Below are 13,602 nucleotides of genomic sequence, written 5' to 3'. Positions count from 1 at the left end.
ATGAAGCAGCAATGAGTTTGCAAGTTTTTTTTTTCCCCATGTAAGGCTAGAGGGATTGTGTGCCAGATCCTGAAACAATGTGAAAACAGCTTGTGGTTATGCTTTAGAGGCAGGATTTTGAGCTGATAGGATATCCTTTGGCAGCAGTAGAGATAACACTTTGTTTTTGTCAAACTAAATCGTGCACAAACCAGTCCATATTCATTAAAGTGTGAGATGGTACAAACATATTTGATTGCTTTTAAATACAGTAGTCCAAGGACCTTTCTAAATTCAACAGATAGGTCCTTTTACATGGCTGTATTTGAAATGCAGACAAAGTCCAACAGAATCTTTTTCCAATAACTTGTTTTCACGCTTAAAGTAGCATAGATCGGCTCTCCTTTGGAACTCTGGGAGGTAGACAGTGAGACACTCTTTAAAGCTAAGTACATTAATTTTCTGTCCTAAATCTTGATGTTGCTACTTACTGTAGTTCTCACTCTCCCTTTTCTTCTGCTCTTAGTAAGGAGTACTCCGTTGTTGGTGAGCCTGGTCAGCCTCTCTCCATTGGCAAAGAGGTTCCTATAAATACACTTACAACAGTTATTCCAGGACAAATATTGTTTCCCTCCTCTCATCCACACCCTGCCTCCCCGTGCTTTTTGATTGGAGCACTGATTATTGGGAGGTAAAATTGCCATAGCAAAGAGAGTCCATCTCTTTAGTAAGTTGGTCAGTGTAGGCTGAAAAAGGCCATTATAAAACTGATGGCACTTTAGGTGATACTGCAATTAAAAAAAAAAACAAAAAAAACAAAGACTCCAATCAGGGAATCGCAGTCCTGTTGTTCTGTGCTAGGTTATCTGTCCTTTCGCCTGCTTTAAGTTGTTTCGGCAATGCAACACAGCTGAAAACAGAGCAGATCTAACCAGCTAATATTATTGCAGTACAGGAGCATTCCCCAGATGGCATGTAGGTTGGCAGTCACTCTATGCTACCTCTCACCCTCTGTTCCTTGAGCACGGAGGTATTGTTAGGGGCAAAGGTCAGAGCATCTCTCCTCTCTGGTGATCCTGGTTGCTGGAATGGCCCCTTGGGTCTATGGGCTGCTGAGTATACATTAGAGTAGCCCAGAACTGGAGAGCTGCAAAAAGGTCAAAGTCACTTTTGCCTTCTTCTTGTCGTGGTCCTGTACCGAACAGACGATCTGGTCCCTTAACTTTTGTATTTTGAATGTTTAGAATTACCTTAACATTACAGTAATGCATATTTTGTATTAAATATCCTAATGATAGGTCACTGTAAAAAAGCTGAGGGCCAGCCCTGCTTTGAATGCTGAACACATACACACTAGATGAATGTTCAAAACTCACACCAGGATTTCCCTTTATGCTTAAGAACAATAAGTATAAGCTTTCGTGGGCTACAACCCACTTCTTCAGTTGTAGCCCACGAAAGCTTATGCTCTAATAAATTTGTTAGTCTCTAAGGTGCCACAAGTACTCCTGTTCTTTTTGCGGATACAGACTAACACGGCTGCTACTCTGAAACAATAAGTATGAATCTTAGTGTGAACTTACTTCTGAGGTAGCTATTTACAGGGGTTTTCCCTGTAAAACTTCCTTTCCTAACCCCTAGCCCCTCTCTTGCATTAATAACTCGTCACTTCTTTTCCTTCTGAATTGGAGCTCATGAGACCAATTTAATGTAGCTGCCAGATGAGCCAGTAAAATAAACCTTTAGCTCTCTGCAGGGTCCTTCAAGATCTTGATAGCCTTTTACAGGCCTTATTCATCAAACGTGAATAAGGTCATATCATTTTGTCAAAGTGTGGATTATGCATTTTTATGTATAATTTAAATATATGTGTAATTCTTAAAATTTAGAAATTTAACTAATACCCTTCTTTGCCAATATATAGTAATCTTGGTGAAAAGATCTTGCTATGTTATCTGAAGCTGTTAATACCAAAAGGGATTAGACAATGTTTGACTCGGGAATCAGAGTGCAACTTTTGACTTGTTAATTATTGTGTCATGTTTACTAGTAATCTTGGGAAGATATCTTATAAATGTTTTAATGAAGGTCACTGTTAACTTTACATATACTTTAAAAGCATATATAAAGTTTAAATCTTGTTATATGTTATAGTTTTTAAAATATTTTATTAGGCAAAATAGACAATCTTAGGAAAATGTTTTGATATTTTTAATAGTGAAAATATAACTTTCTTGCTGTGACTTCTACAGAGGCACTGCTCATATATATTTCTCTTCAACTATACAATCTTATGGGTAGTCTCTATTAGATTGTGATGATATTTTCAATCAGATTTACTTGGAACAATATTTGAACATTCATTACATCTTTTAGTGAACTGATACCTATTTAAAGGTGTCCATTTTTAAAATTTGCCTTGCAAAATTTCTGTTTTCAATTTAAAATATGTAAGATTCACAATCAGTGCATACCTGCATATATAAACGAGACATAACATTTGCAATAGAGCTGCTCTTCTGTCTCCTCCCTTCTTCTACTATATATCACTTAGGGTTGTGCCTTCCTCACTAGTATGGTGATGACATCATAATTAAATCAGTTGTCTGCTCTTCTGTCTGCCATTTGGATCATAATGAGGGAATATTGTCTAGAGGTTAAAGTCCATGAGTAGTGGTCAGAAAATCTGAGTTTCTCTATGGTTCTTTCACTGACTTGATGTGATACTTTAGACAAGTGGCTTTGCCAAATTTTCAGAAACCTTGCACAAGAGTAAATCCCCACATGTAAATGTATTTTAGGGATACAAATAGCAGATTATCTTGAATAGGGTTGTTGTTTTTTTAAAGGTGAGGTTAGTCATGCACACTGTGTGTGTGTGTGTGTGTGTGTGTGCATGCCCTCTGGTGACCTCTCCATTGGCTCTCCACAAAGCATTGAGTGAGTCACTAAGCTGCAGTGGTGCAAGTACGGCGGTACAGTCCGGTACACCATAGCAGTAAGATATTTATAGCCAGTATTTTGTACCAGAAAGACACAAGAGGAGCAGAACGTGTGGCCGCCGGCAGCTCCTCTGGCACAGCTGTACCGCCCCCAGCCCTTCCACACAGCTGCATCTCCTGTCTGGGGTCTGTACAGAAGCCCCGCTGGAGGACAGGGCTGGGGGCGGTCCATCCGCGCCATTCTCCAGCAGGGCTGCTGTACAGATTCCAGACAGGACTCAGCAGACACAGCTGCATGGAACGGCTGGGGGTGGTACAGCCACGCCGGAGGAGCTGCCAGTTTGGGGCTGCCCAGCAACTCCGCGTGCTGCTCCTTTCGTTGCTGTGGTTCCAGAAAGCCCTGTGGTTCAGAAGTCTCCGGCACAGCGGGAGGACAGACCCCACCCCTAGGTAATGTGGGATGGATCATGGGAAGGGGACGGGGAGAGCATGAGGGCCCCGGGTTGGGGACAGGGTGGGGAGATCACATGCCTCCCCTTTGTGTCCCTCCTATGAGTGCAGTGTACCGGTAGGAAATGAATTCTGCTTGCACCACTGCTGATCTGAGTGGTGTGTACTAAGGACTTGATTATGAACACAGCCTCAGGGATAGGTCTGTACAGCTTATCTGAGGAGGGAAGATAGGAAATAAGGTAGGCAAGATTAAGGAGAGAAGGAAGGACCAGTGGGGGGTCACCAGTGGAATCAGCAAAGTTATTTTCCACATGTCTTTTTCCTGTTACACTTTGCTCAGGGTGCTCTTGAAAGAGGAGTAGCATTTAGCATATGGCAATGACATGAGGTGGAAGCACAACTGAGTGGTGCACGGTTTTTTTCCAATTTTTCTCTAGAATCTAGGGGCAAGAGTTATGTTGGCCTTTGTGAGAAGGAGTGAAAGACAATTAAACTCAAAATCAATGTGCTATGCTACTCCCTCCTCACCAATCCCTTCCAAATGAGAAAAAAAATCCAATTTACCCTGCCACAGCATTCCAGGAGCCAGTTGCTTACTTGAATACTATACGGGCAGGGAATTGACTGTCCCTGCAGGAGTCAGTCCATGGCACCTATTCCTGTTCAAAATAAAATCTAGATTTCTATAGAAACACGTTATTAGACATTCACAATACTTGGTCTTAGATATACACCTCTACCCCGATATAACGCTGTCCTCAGGAGCCAAAAAATCTTACCGTGTTATAGGTGAAACCACGTTATATCGAACTTGCTTTGATCCGCCGGAGTGCACAGCCCTGCCCCCCCTCCCCCCGGAGCACTGCTTTACCGCGTTATATCCGAATTCGTGTTATATCGGGTCGCGTTATATCGGGGTAGAGGTGTAATTCATATTTCATCTTTCACTGGCTGTCTTCTCAACTATTGGAAAATTAATCTCCAACATCACTGAAATCCTGTTTTCTTGACATCAGCTTCCACTGAAATAAGTGAAAGTGAATTTAGCCTATTCTGAAAATGCTGAAATGTGCCAACTTGTGTTGCATGTCTGTAATGTGGACATGCTCACTAGTGACACTACTCTTTCCAATAACATTATATTTGACTATAGCTGAGTGAAAACTAGGTTTGGAGGGTTTTTAACTTGCATTTAACAAAAGGAAAAATCCTTCACTTTAGGTAACTTTTTCCAAGATCTATCACATGGTTATTGAAAACGAGATGTTGATTTTGCCAGTGTTCAGAACTGGAAAATTATAGGCCAATTTTGTTGCTCTCTTGAGGTATAAGATTCTGTTCACTAGACTGAACATATTATAGTAAAATGTACACTATGCTAAAAAAAAGGAAGTTAGAGTGTGGTAATCAACAAAAGAGAAGTGAAGGAAAAAGGCTGAAGTCGGAAAAACTAAAATCGCTGCCATCCATTTCCTGTACACTTTAGAAAGCCTCAGCTTTTTCTGATGTCACATATCTGCTTTTGTCCATACCACCATGTGGTGAGAAGTTATCAGGTGTTGTATACTGAACAAGGTCAAAAACAGGTCAGTATTTGGATGGGAAACCTTCCAGAACACCTGCAGTAAATGGTCATTTGATGGATGGAATGGGTGATATTCTTCTTTGAGTCAGTGCTGCAACCATATGACAGGGCATTGTGCTGCTGGAGGGACTGTAAAACCAGGAACCTGACCACTTGGGATCTTTAAAGATCCCATGGCATTCTACATCAGTGTAGGGGAGTTAGTCCAACTAAATTACCCCTTTGGTTATAATCTGATATGGCTTTCTTTTTTTCTGACATAAATTATTGTATACCATAGTGCAGTGGTTTTCAATCTTTTTCATTTGTGAACCCCTAAAACATTTCAAATGGAGCTGCCAATCCCTTTGGAAATCTTAGGCATAGCCTGCAGACCATAGATTGAAAACCACTGCCATAGTGGTACTATTCCTTGTTATATAGCTTCCATGTTCCACAATGTGATGAATACAGGAAGTGAACATGTTGCTTTACCACTGTTTTCTGGGTATTATTTTTCTCCTTTTTCATTAACTAATTGTGCTGGGCATCTCTTAGCTGCCCATATGGCTGTACAGGCAGCAAACTCAGTCCCTGAACAACAACTTTATTGTTGAAATGGAATCTTCTGTTAATTAGAAATGTTCTGTAATAAGGATGAGAGACCATCTCCTAGAACATCTGGATGAAAAGGTTTCTGCTGTATGCGACAGTGGACATTATTATATGAGAAAACACTGTAATGCACAAGAATAGTTTGTTCTCCTTTAATGTTGCCCTCCCAATTTCTTTAAATTCAACTAAAGTGTATTCTCAAAGGGATTAGTAACCATAATATTATAGTTATGCAGCCCGCTGTAAAGCACAGATGAACAGAAGTGCCACACTATTAAAGATTTAGAGTCTTACTGTTTGTTTTTAAATTTCCCTCTAAGAAAGCGAAGTACAGAAATAGACAATTCACGTGTAAAATTTTATGAAAGAAAGCTATTCATCTCACTAAACTTTTTTAAAAACTTTTCTATAAAATGCAAGATTTTAAAACTTTAAATTTCATCTTTTTATTATTAATAATAATACCACCTACTTCTTATTATAGCACTTTTCACCAGTAAAGACATATGTAAAGAACTCATTGATAAAGAGCCTCTGTTGTAAGACATACTTTGTTAATAAAAGCAAAAAAAAGGTTGACAAGATTACATAGTTTCCACCACACAGATCAGGTCAAATGCTCTTTGAAAGAGTTAATTTAATTTTGTAATCATTACTTGGGGAATTGACCCTTTGTCCCAAGATTGTAAATTATTAAAATCTCCTCTGGCTTTAAAGTTGACAGTATTTCTATAATCATAGTCATGCCTTTTGTGTTGCTTGAGTTAAAGTTCTGTCTACCCAAATTTCAGTTAAAAATATCTATTTCTGCATGATTTAATTTGGCATAGAAAAAGATCACTTTCTGCTTAAATCTGCCATATAAGATGTTCATTCTTCTTACAGAACTTGAACTAGATATTGAATTTACACAGAATTTTTTGTTATGTTGGGCCCCAGTTCTGCAAACATTTGCATCCTGAACCAATATGCCAAATTTAAAATACAAAAAACAAAACAAGTACTGTAACAAGCATTTGAAAATCACCTTTTAATAAGAGGGTCGGCGATACGAGGCAGTGGACCAGAGAAAGTAATAGTAGGGGAGTCTTTCCATTGACTTCAGTGGGTACTAGATCAGTCCGTCAGTGAGGGGAAAGTAAGTGATGAAGAAACTACGAGAAAATGTGGCAAAACCAAACCATAGCTTCTTTGTGGCACATTTCTTTGTGAATATAGTTAATGGACTGGAATGTTGACACTTAAAAGTGAGCTACAAGGTTTTTTTAAAAGTGCCTTTTATTGCTGTGTTAGGGTGTATAAAGATGGTGTTTGGCCTTCTTTTGATTAATTTATTTATTTATTGCTTGTCTTTAGTATTAGAAATATTAGGTTCTGGTTTTCTATTTTTACCAAAGGACTTGTATGTTAGTTGGACTGGGATGATGATACCACAGTGAGGTGAATCTTGAGTTTATAGCTTTCTAAATAGAGTGGCCATACATCTCGTTTCGGCTGGGACAGTCCCTTTTTCAAGGCTGTCTTGATTATTTTTGGCAAAAGTGGGCTTTTCTCCCGTTTGCTCCTGCCACTTGATCAGTTGGCAAGAGCAAGTGGGACAAATACCAACTTTTGTCAAAAAAGTGGGATGCGGCGGAACATGCAGGGGGGCGAGTGGCAATGCCAGCCCCACACAGGGGAAGAGGCAGGGCTCGAGCTAGCAGTGATGCCAGCCCTAGCTTCGCGCAGGGGGGCAGGCAGTGCTCGTGCGAGCAGCACCACAAGGAATTGATCAGATGCCTGTTAGAGAAATGCAGTCGAATTAAACAGTAGACCTTCAGTTGCACAATGAAAAATTGTGGTCAAGCAAATGTACTGGATTGAAAAGACTTTGTTCACATTGCTTACCTTGTTGTCTCTGGTCCTTGAGATGGTCTTTTGGGGGCGGGAGGGTTCTCTACTGCCCCCTGACTGGCTTTTTTTTGTTGTTGTTAGCCCCTGGTCAGGACAGCTCTTGGCCCTGGCCTCTAATTAGGCCTAGTGGTCTGTTTAAGTCCCTTTGGGCCATGTTTCTGGAGGCAGCCTGAAGAGGCATTGCCCCTTCACTGTTTCAGGCCTTTCTGCCTCCCTTCCTTCTCTGAGCTTTCTAATTTTATAGCAGGCCTTGTTTCCCCTATTGGTTGCAGCTGAGGGTGTCGGCCTTCATGATTGGGAGCTGTAGCAGCAGCATAGGGGTGTGGTCAGGCTGCTTGCCTATAGGCAGGAGTGGAATGGCTCCCCTCCCTCTGCTCAGTATGGTGTTTGTAGACCCCATTACGTATCCACCCCCTCAAGGCCGAGGCCCCACCTTGGCTGGCATATACTACCCCTCTGGACAGGAAATCGGCGTTACGGTGCAACCTTCCTGCCCACCGGTGTTGTATCCGAAAGGCACAAGGCTGTAGTGACAGGTACCACCTCGTGATCCTTGGGTTTCTCCTCTTCATCACATTTAACCAGACCAGGGGTGCATGGTCCGTAACTAGCGTGAACTTATTTCCTAGGAGATAGAGAACCTATGGTACTATTGCCCATTTGGCAAGCAACCACTCCTCTATCCCAGAGTACACTTTCTCCCAGGGAAAGAGTTTCCGGATGACATATACTATTGGGTATTCTTTTCCATTGATATCTTGAGAAAGGACTGCCCCTAGCCGTACCTCTGATGCTCCATTTGTAATATAAACTCTTTCGAAGTTCGGCCTATATAGCACTGGGTATATCCAGTGTGTGGCTGTGAGTTCTTGGAAGGCCCTTTCACAGGTGGATGTCCATAACACCCGTCTTGAGACAGCATCCTTAGTCAAATCTGTTAACGAGGCTGCTACAGTTGCAAAATGAGGTATGAATCTGTGGTAGTAGCCAGCTAAGCCAAGGAAGGTACGCACTTGCCTTTTGGTCATGGTGGTATTGTATCCATGTAAGGCATGAACCTTGTCCACCAAGGGGCAGACTTGTCCTCCACCAACTCTGTGTCCCAGATAACAGGCTTCTTCCTTCCCTATTGCACATTTAGTAGGGTGTGCAGTTAACCCAGCTTCTCTCGGTGATCAGAGGATAGCAGATATCTTGTCCAGATGGCAATCCCAATCTTTGCTGTAGATAATTATGTCATCCAAGTATGCCGCTGCATATTGGCTGTGGTGTTGGAGCACTCGGTCCATCAAATGTTCAAAGGTGGCTGTTGCCCCATGCAACCCAAAGGGCATGGTTATGAGTTCAATCCTTGAGGGAGCCGTTTAGGGATCTGGGGCAAAAAATCTGTCTGGGGATTGGTCCTGCTTTGAGCAGGAGGTTGGACTAGATGACCTCCTGAGGTCCCTTCCAATCCTGATATTCTATGAGTCCAAAATGGAATAGACTGAGCGTAGTAGAAAAGGCTGTCTTCTCCTGAAACTGGTGTTAAAGGGACAATACCCCATTGTCAAATATAAAGTGGTGATATATTGGGCTTTTCCCAGTTGGTCTAAGAGTTCATCCACTTGGGGCATGGCATAGGCATCGAATTTAGAAATTGTGTTCACCTTCCTGAAATCTCTGCAGAAATGTAGTGAGCAATTCGGCTTTGGGACCAGCACAATAGGACTCCTCCATTCACTCTGGGATTCTGTCACCCCGAGTTCCAACATGGTCCAGATCTCTTTCTTGATGGCTCCCCTCAACTTGTTGGGGATTAGTCAGAGCTCTTCTTGTATTACCTTACCACCTTCTGTATTAATACAATGTTGTGTTAGAAACGTCTTCCCAGGTAGGGCTGAGAATACCTGTGGGAAAGTGGCCACCAGCTGAATTGCCTGTTCCCTTTGCTTATCATTTAAGTTCTTCTCGAGGATCACTGAGCCTTCTTTTAAGGAGTCTTTACCTTGGGGTCCTAGTTCTGGTTCCTCTGGGTATGGTGTGAAAAAAAGGTTTTCCCTGGCTTTTTAGGGCTTCAATAAATTTATGTGATAGATTTTTTTTGTTCCTTTTTCCTGGTGGTCTGATCAAGTAGTCCAGTCCCCACTTTCTTTATCACTTCATAAAGGCCTTGCCATTTGGCCATTAGCTTTGATTCCAACCAAGCTTGGAAGAACCAACAGGACTCAGTCGCTTGGTTGAAAGACACATATCCTTGCCCCGTCGTTATACTGCCATTGTTGTTCCAGTGCTTCCTTGAGGTTTTCTCTAGCATATACCTCCACAGCCTCCAGTCTGCAATGCAGCTTTAACACATACTGCACCACATTTTCAGCTCTCAGTGTTTTGGCTTTCCCAGGTTTCCCATACCAGGTCCAGTGTGTCCCTCAGTTGTCATTCTTATAGCAGTTTGATGGGTGAAAAGCCAGTAGAAGCTTGGGGTGCAACTCTGAGGGTGAAAAGTAAGGTCGGGAATAGTTGGTCCCAATCTCTGGGGTCCTGGGCAATGAAATTCTTGAGCATCCTCTTAAGTGTCTGGTTGAATCTTTCTACTAGGTCATCTGTCTGAGGGTGGTACATGAATGTGTGCAGAACCTTGACTTTTAATAGTTCCCATACTTCCTTCATCAGCCAGGATGTGAAATTCATCCCCTGGTCTGTCCAGACCTCTTTGGGAAACCTGACTTGTGCAAAGACTTTCAGCAGTTCATTGGTGATAGTCTTTGCATTCGTAGAATGTAATGGTATGGTCTCTGAGTACCTGGTTGCATAGTCCATAATGATGATTATGTGCTAATGCCCCGAGGTGCTCTTTTCTAGAGGACCTATAAAAGGTCAATTCCCACTCTTTCAAAGCGGGTCTCCACCAAGAGGAGAGGTACTAATGGGGTCCATGGGATTCCCTTGGGGATGTCAGTTGGCATTCAGGACAGGAGTTGCAGAAATTCTCAACTTCCTTTTAGCCAGGAGTCTTCAAGGATCAGGCCAGGATCCTAGACTGCATCTTTTCTTTCCCTAGATGCCCTGTGCATGGGGTCGCATCTGCCAGGTGCAGCAACTCACAGCGCTATATCTGAGGTATTAGCAGTTGTGTCCTTATCTCTTGTGTCTGCTTGTCTTGGTCTATGTGGTATAATAAGTGTGAGGGCAAAGTGTGGATAGTGCCAGGCATTTAGGGGGTCTACATCTTCTTCATCCTCCCTGGCTGTTACCTGGGAGAGCCCACACTGAAAATACCAAGGGCAGAGCAGGATGCAAAAAGGAGAGCAGATTCTCCCAAAACTGTTGGTTAACACTGAATTTAGACTCACCAACTAGTCTCAAACTGTGCTTCTAATTTCCTACACTGGTTATTGGGAAGCTGAAAAAAGAAATCGCACGGCTCCCTTTATTGCATTCCAGTTCTCTGGCTCCCAATCAGCACATGGGTCCAGTAAAGTGATAAGTTATTAAAAACTCTGCTCACTATACAAAGTGTTCTTCTGACCCCAAAGGACCAACTACATTACCAGATCAATATTAGTTTGGCTCTTCCCCAAAATACCGTACTGACAACCAATTCTTTAGTATCTAAAACTAAAGGTTTATTATAAAAGAACAAGAAGAGAATTGTTAAATGGTAAAGAAATCAGATACATACATAAGACTTCATGCAGAGTCCATATATCAGATTCTTAGCAGCATTGGTGAGTTTGCTGTCTTGAAAGAAGCTCTGGAACATATCCACAGCTTGAATGGGTCATTCAGTCCTTTTTTCAATGCTTCAGTTTATAGAGAAGTTGATCCAGAGGTAGGAAGCAAGATTGAAGACAAAATGGAGATGATGCAGCTACCTTTTTATATCCTTTGTCAGGTGACATACTTCCTTTTTCCCAAACACAAGCTTCACAGAACATGGCATGGAAAAGCCTTAGAGTTCTCTGTCCACAGGCATGCCCCTACATGTCTTGCTGACTCATAAGGTGTAGCCCCTGCCTTCTTTCAATGGGTTCATTGTACAGCTGATTTCCCTTGATGGGCCATCAAGCAGGCTTAGTGCTGATGCCCTTCTGTCTGGGGGTGTCACCCAGACACACTGCACAAGTCTGAAATACAAATATACCACACATATTTATAACTTGCAATACAAAGATGATGCAAACATATAAACAAGATTATCATACTTGGTAAATCATAACATTTTCATTGATACCTTACATGGCATAACTGCAATTTTATAATATTGGTATCAATAATATCCTAAAGTGTCTCACATATTCCATACAGCATCACAATGGCTACCTGCTTGAAGGTTCAGCACAAGGTCTCATAGTTCCTTTGTCCCACTTGGAACTCCAAGAATCCAGTTAGCTTTTCCGAATCTAGTTGCAGTGGGGGCGGTGTGGATAGCCTTTTTCTGGGATCATCAGCATCACTGGTGTCCGCTCCAGAGTATGTGGACCCTATTACGGCCACAGAGGGGACCGCCTCTGCCATCTCCCTCCACTCTCTCCTCACTACCCATTTTTCCTTCTGAATTTTCTTTCCTTTGGTCAGGAGGTAAGAAGGTCAGGATCCTTTAAAGGGGAATAGGACGCTTAAAACCTCTTCTGGGATGTCTTCCTCAAGTTCCAGGGCTAGGGGAAGATTCTGAAAGAGCTCGGGGAAATATGGCCAGTCTCAACCTAATATAATGGGGTAGGGGTAGGTCTGTAGAGACACACACCTTCATCTGGTTTTGGTGCCCATCAACAGTCAGTCTTACTGTCCTAGTGGGATACCATAAAACATCACTACAGATACATTTAATAGTGTTTTTTATGCTTCTCAGGTTTCCTTGTCACTCAGCTATCCAGTTTCAGACGAATGTCTGGTAACATCCCAAGTCTACAAGCGCTGGAGTCTGTTGGCTCTCTGCTTCAACTGGGATTGTGAGTTTCTCTGAACTTTTCATGCAGGCCCTATTCTTGTCAGTCCAGACCTGCCCGAAGTTAGACTCCATGTAGGGCAGTCTCAAAATAGGTGCTCCTATTGTTCACAGGAGCAACAAGTTATCACTTCTGCCCCTTGTTTTCTAGTGGCTCTGTCACCTTCTTTCAGGGTTTCGGTGGGTCCTTGCACCTGTGCAGGTATGGGACAAGGAGTTGGCAGGGTATTTAAGGGCATGTGTTTCTTGTCACAGGGAAATCTTACCTTGAGGTGCGCCCCTGTCTCTTATGCTACCCGTTGACCAGCCAGTTGCCTGGGCTTTCCTGGGCTTTATCCAAGAGGTACCACCACTTTTGGATCCCTGGCCCATCTCCTTCCCTGGTGTATCTAGAGCTATAATTTCCTCCGTGGCAGGTCCTCTAATGGCTTGAGTAACCATATGGTCCTCCATGAGGCAGGTGGCCTCAGCTAGGGTTACAGGCTGGTGCCTACAAGCCCAATCTCGGCCGTCGGGCGGAAGGATCTGTATGAATTGTTTTAGGACCGCGAGTTTGGCTATCTGGGGTCCCATTTGGGTCTCTGGTTTTAAGCAATGCCAATAGAAATCCTTAAGCCTTTGAGCGACTGTCCGAGGTCGTGCCTTGGGGGGTAGTTCTCATTGCTAAAACGCTGGCAATAGGCTTCTTTGTCTAGGCCTAGCCTGTCTAATGTGGCTCCCTTCACTTGGTCATAATCTTGGGCTGCTGTGTTGTCGAGTCCCTGATATGCAGTTTGGGCATTCCTGATGAATGGGGTGGCAAAGCAGATCACCAAAGCTGTGGCTACCCTCTCAAAAATTATCAGGAAACAATTCTGGGTCATTGTTGTCATCTTAGGGATGTTTGTCCTATGCATATTTGTATGCAGCTGCTGATAAGGAGGTGGGGGGTTTTTGGGTTGTTTTTTTTTTGAATGGTCAACTTATTTGAAACAAAGAGGATAGCGTACAGAAATAAAAAGTTGGACAATTCTAAGTAGGAATACTCAGCGTAGCAATAGGCTATGGCATTTTTCAGGCTTTATGACAGCTTTCCGGATTTGTGTATCTATACCTTTTCTTTGATTCCATGCAGACAGACTGTTTTCTTCCAATAGTATGAGATCATTGTCTCCTTTCTGAATAATATCTGACTTTGCCAGAATAACAGTTTTGTCAGTGATTTGCTCTTTCTAAGGCTTTGCCTCTCC

The sequence above is a fragment of the Terrapene carolina genome, unplaced genomic scaffold, assembly GCF_002925995.2.
Source record: "Terrapene carolina triunguis isolate 2854851 unplaced genomic scaffold, T_m_triunguis-2.0 Scaffold58, whole genome shotgun sequence".
In the NCBI taxonomy this organism is placed as follows: Eukaryota; Metazoa; Chordata; order Testudines; family Emydidae; genus Terrapene; species Terrapene triunguis.
This window is presented reverse-complemented; position numbering follows the sequence as displayed.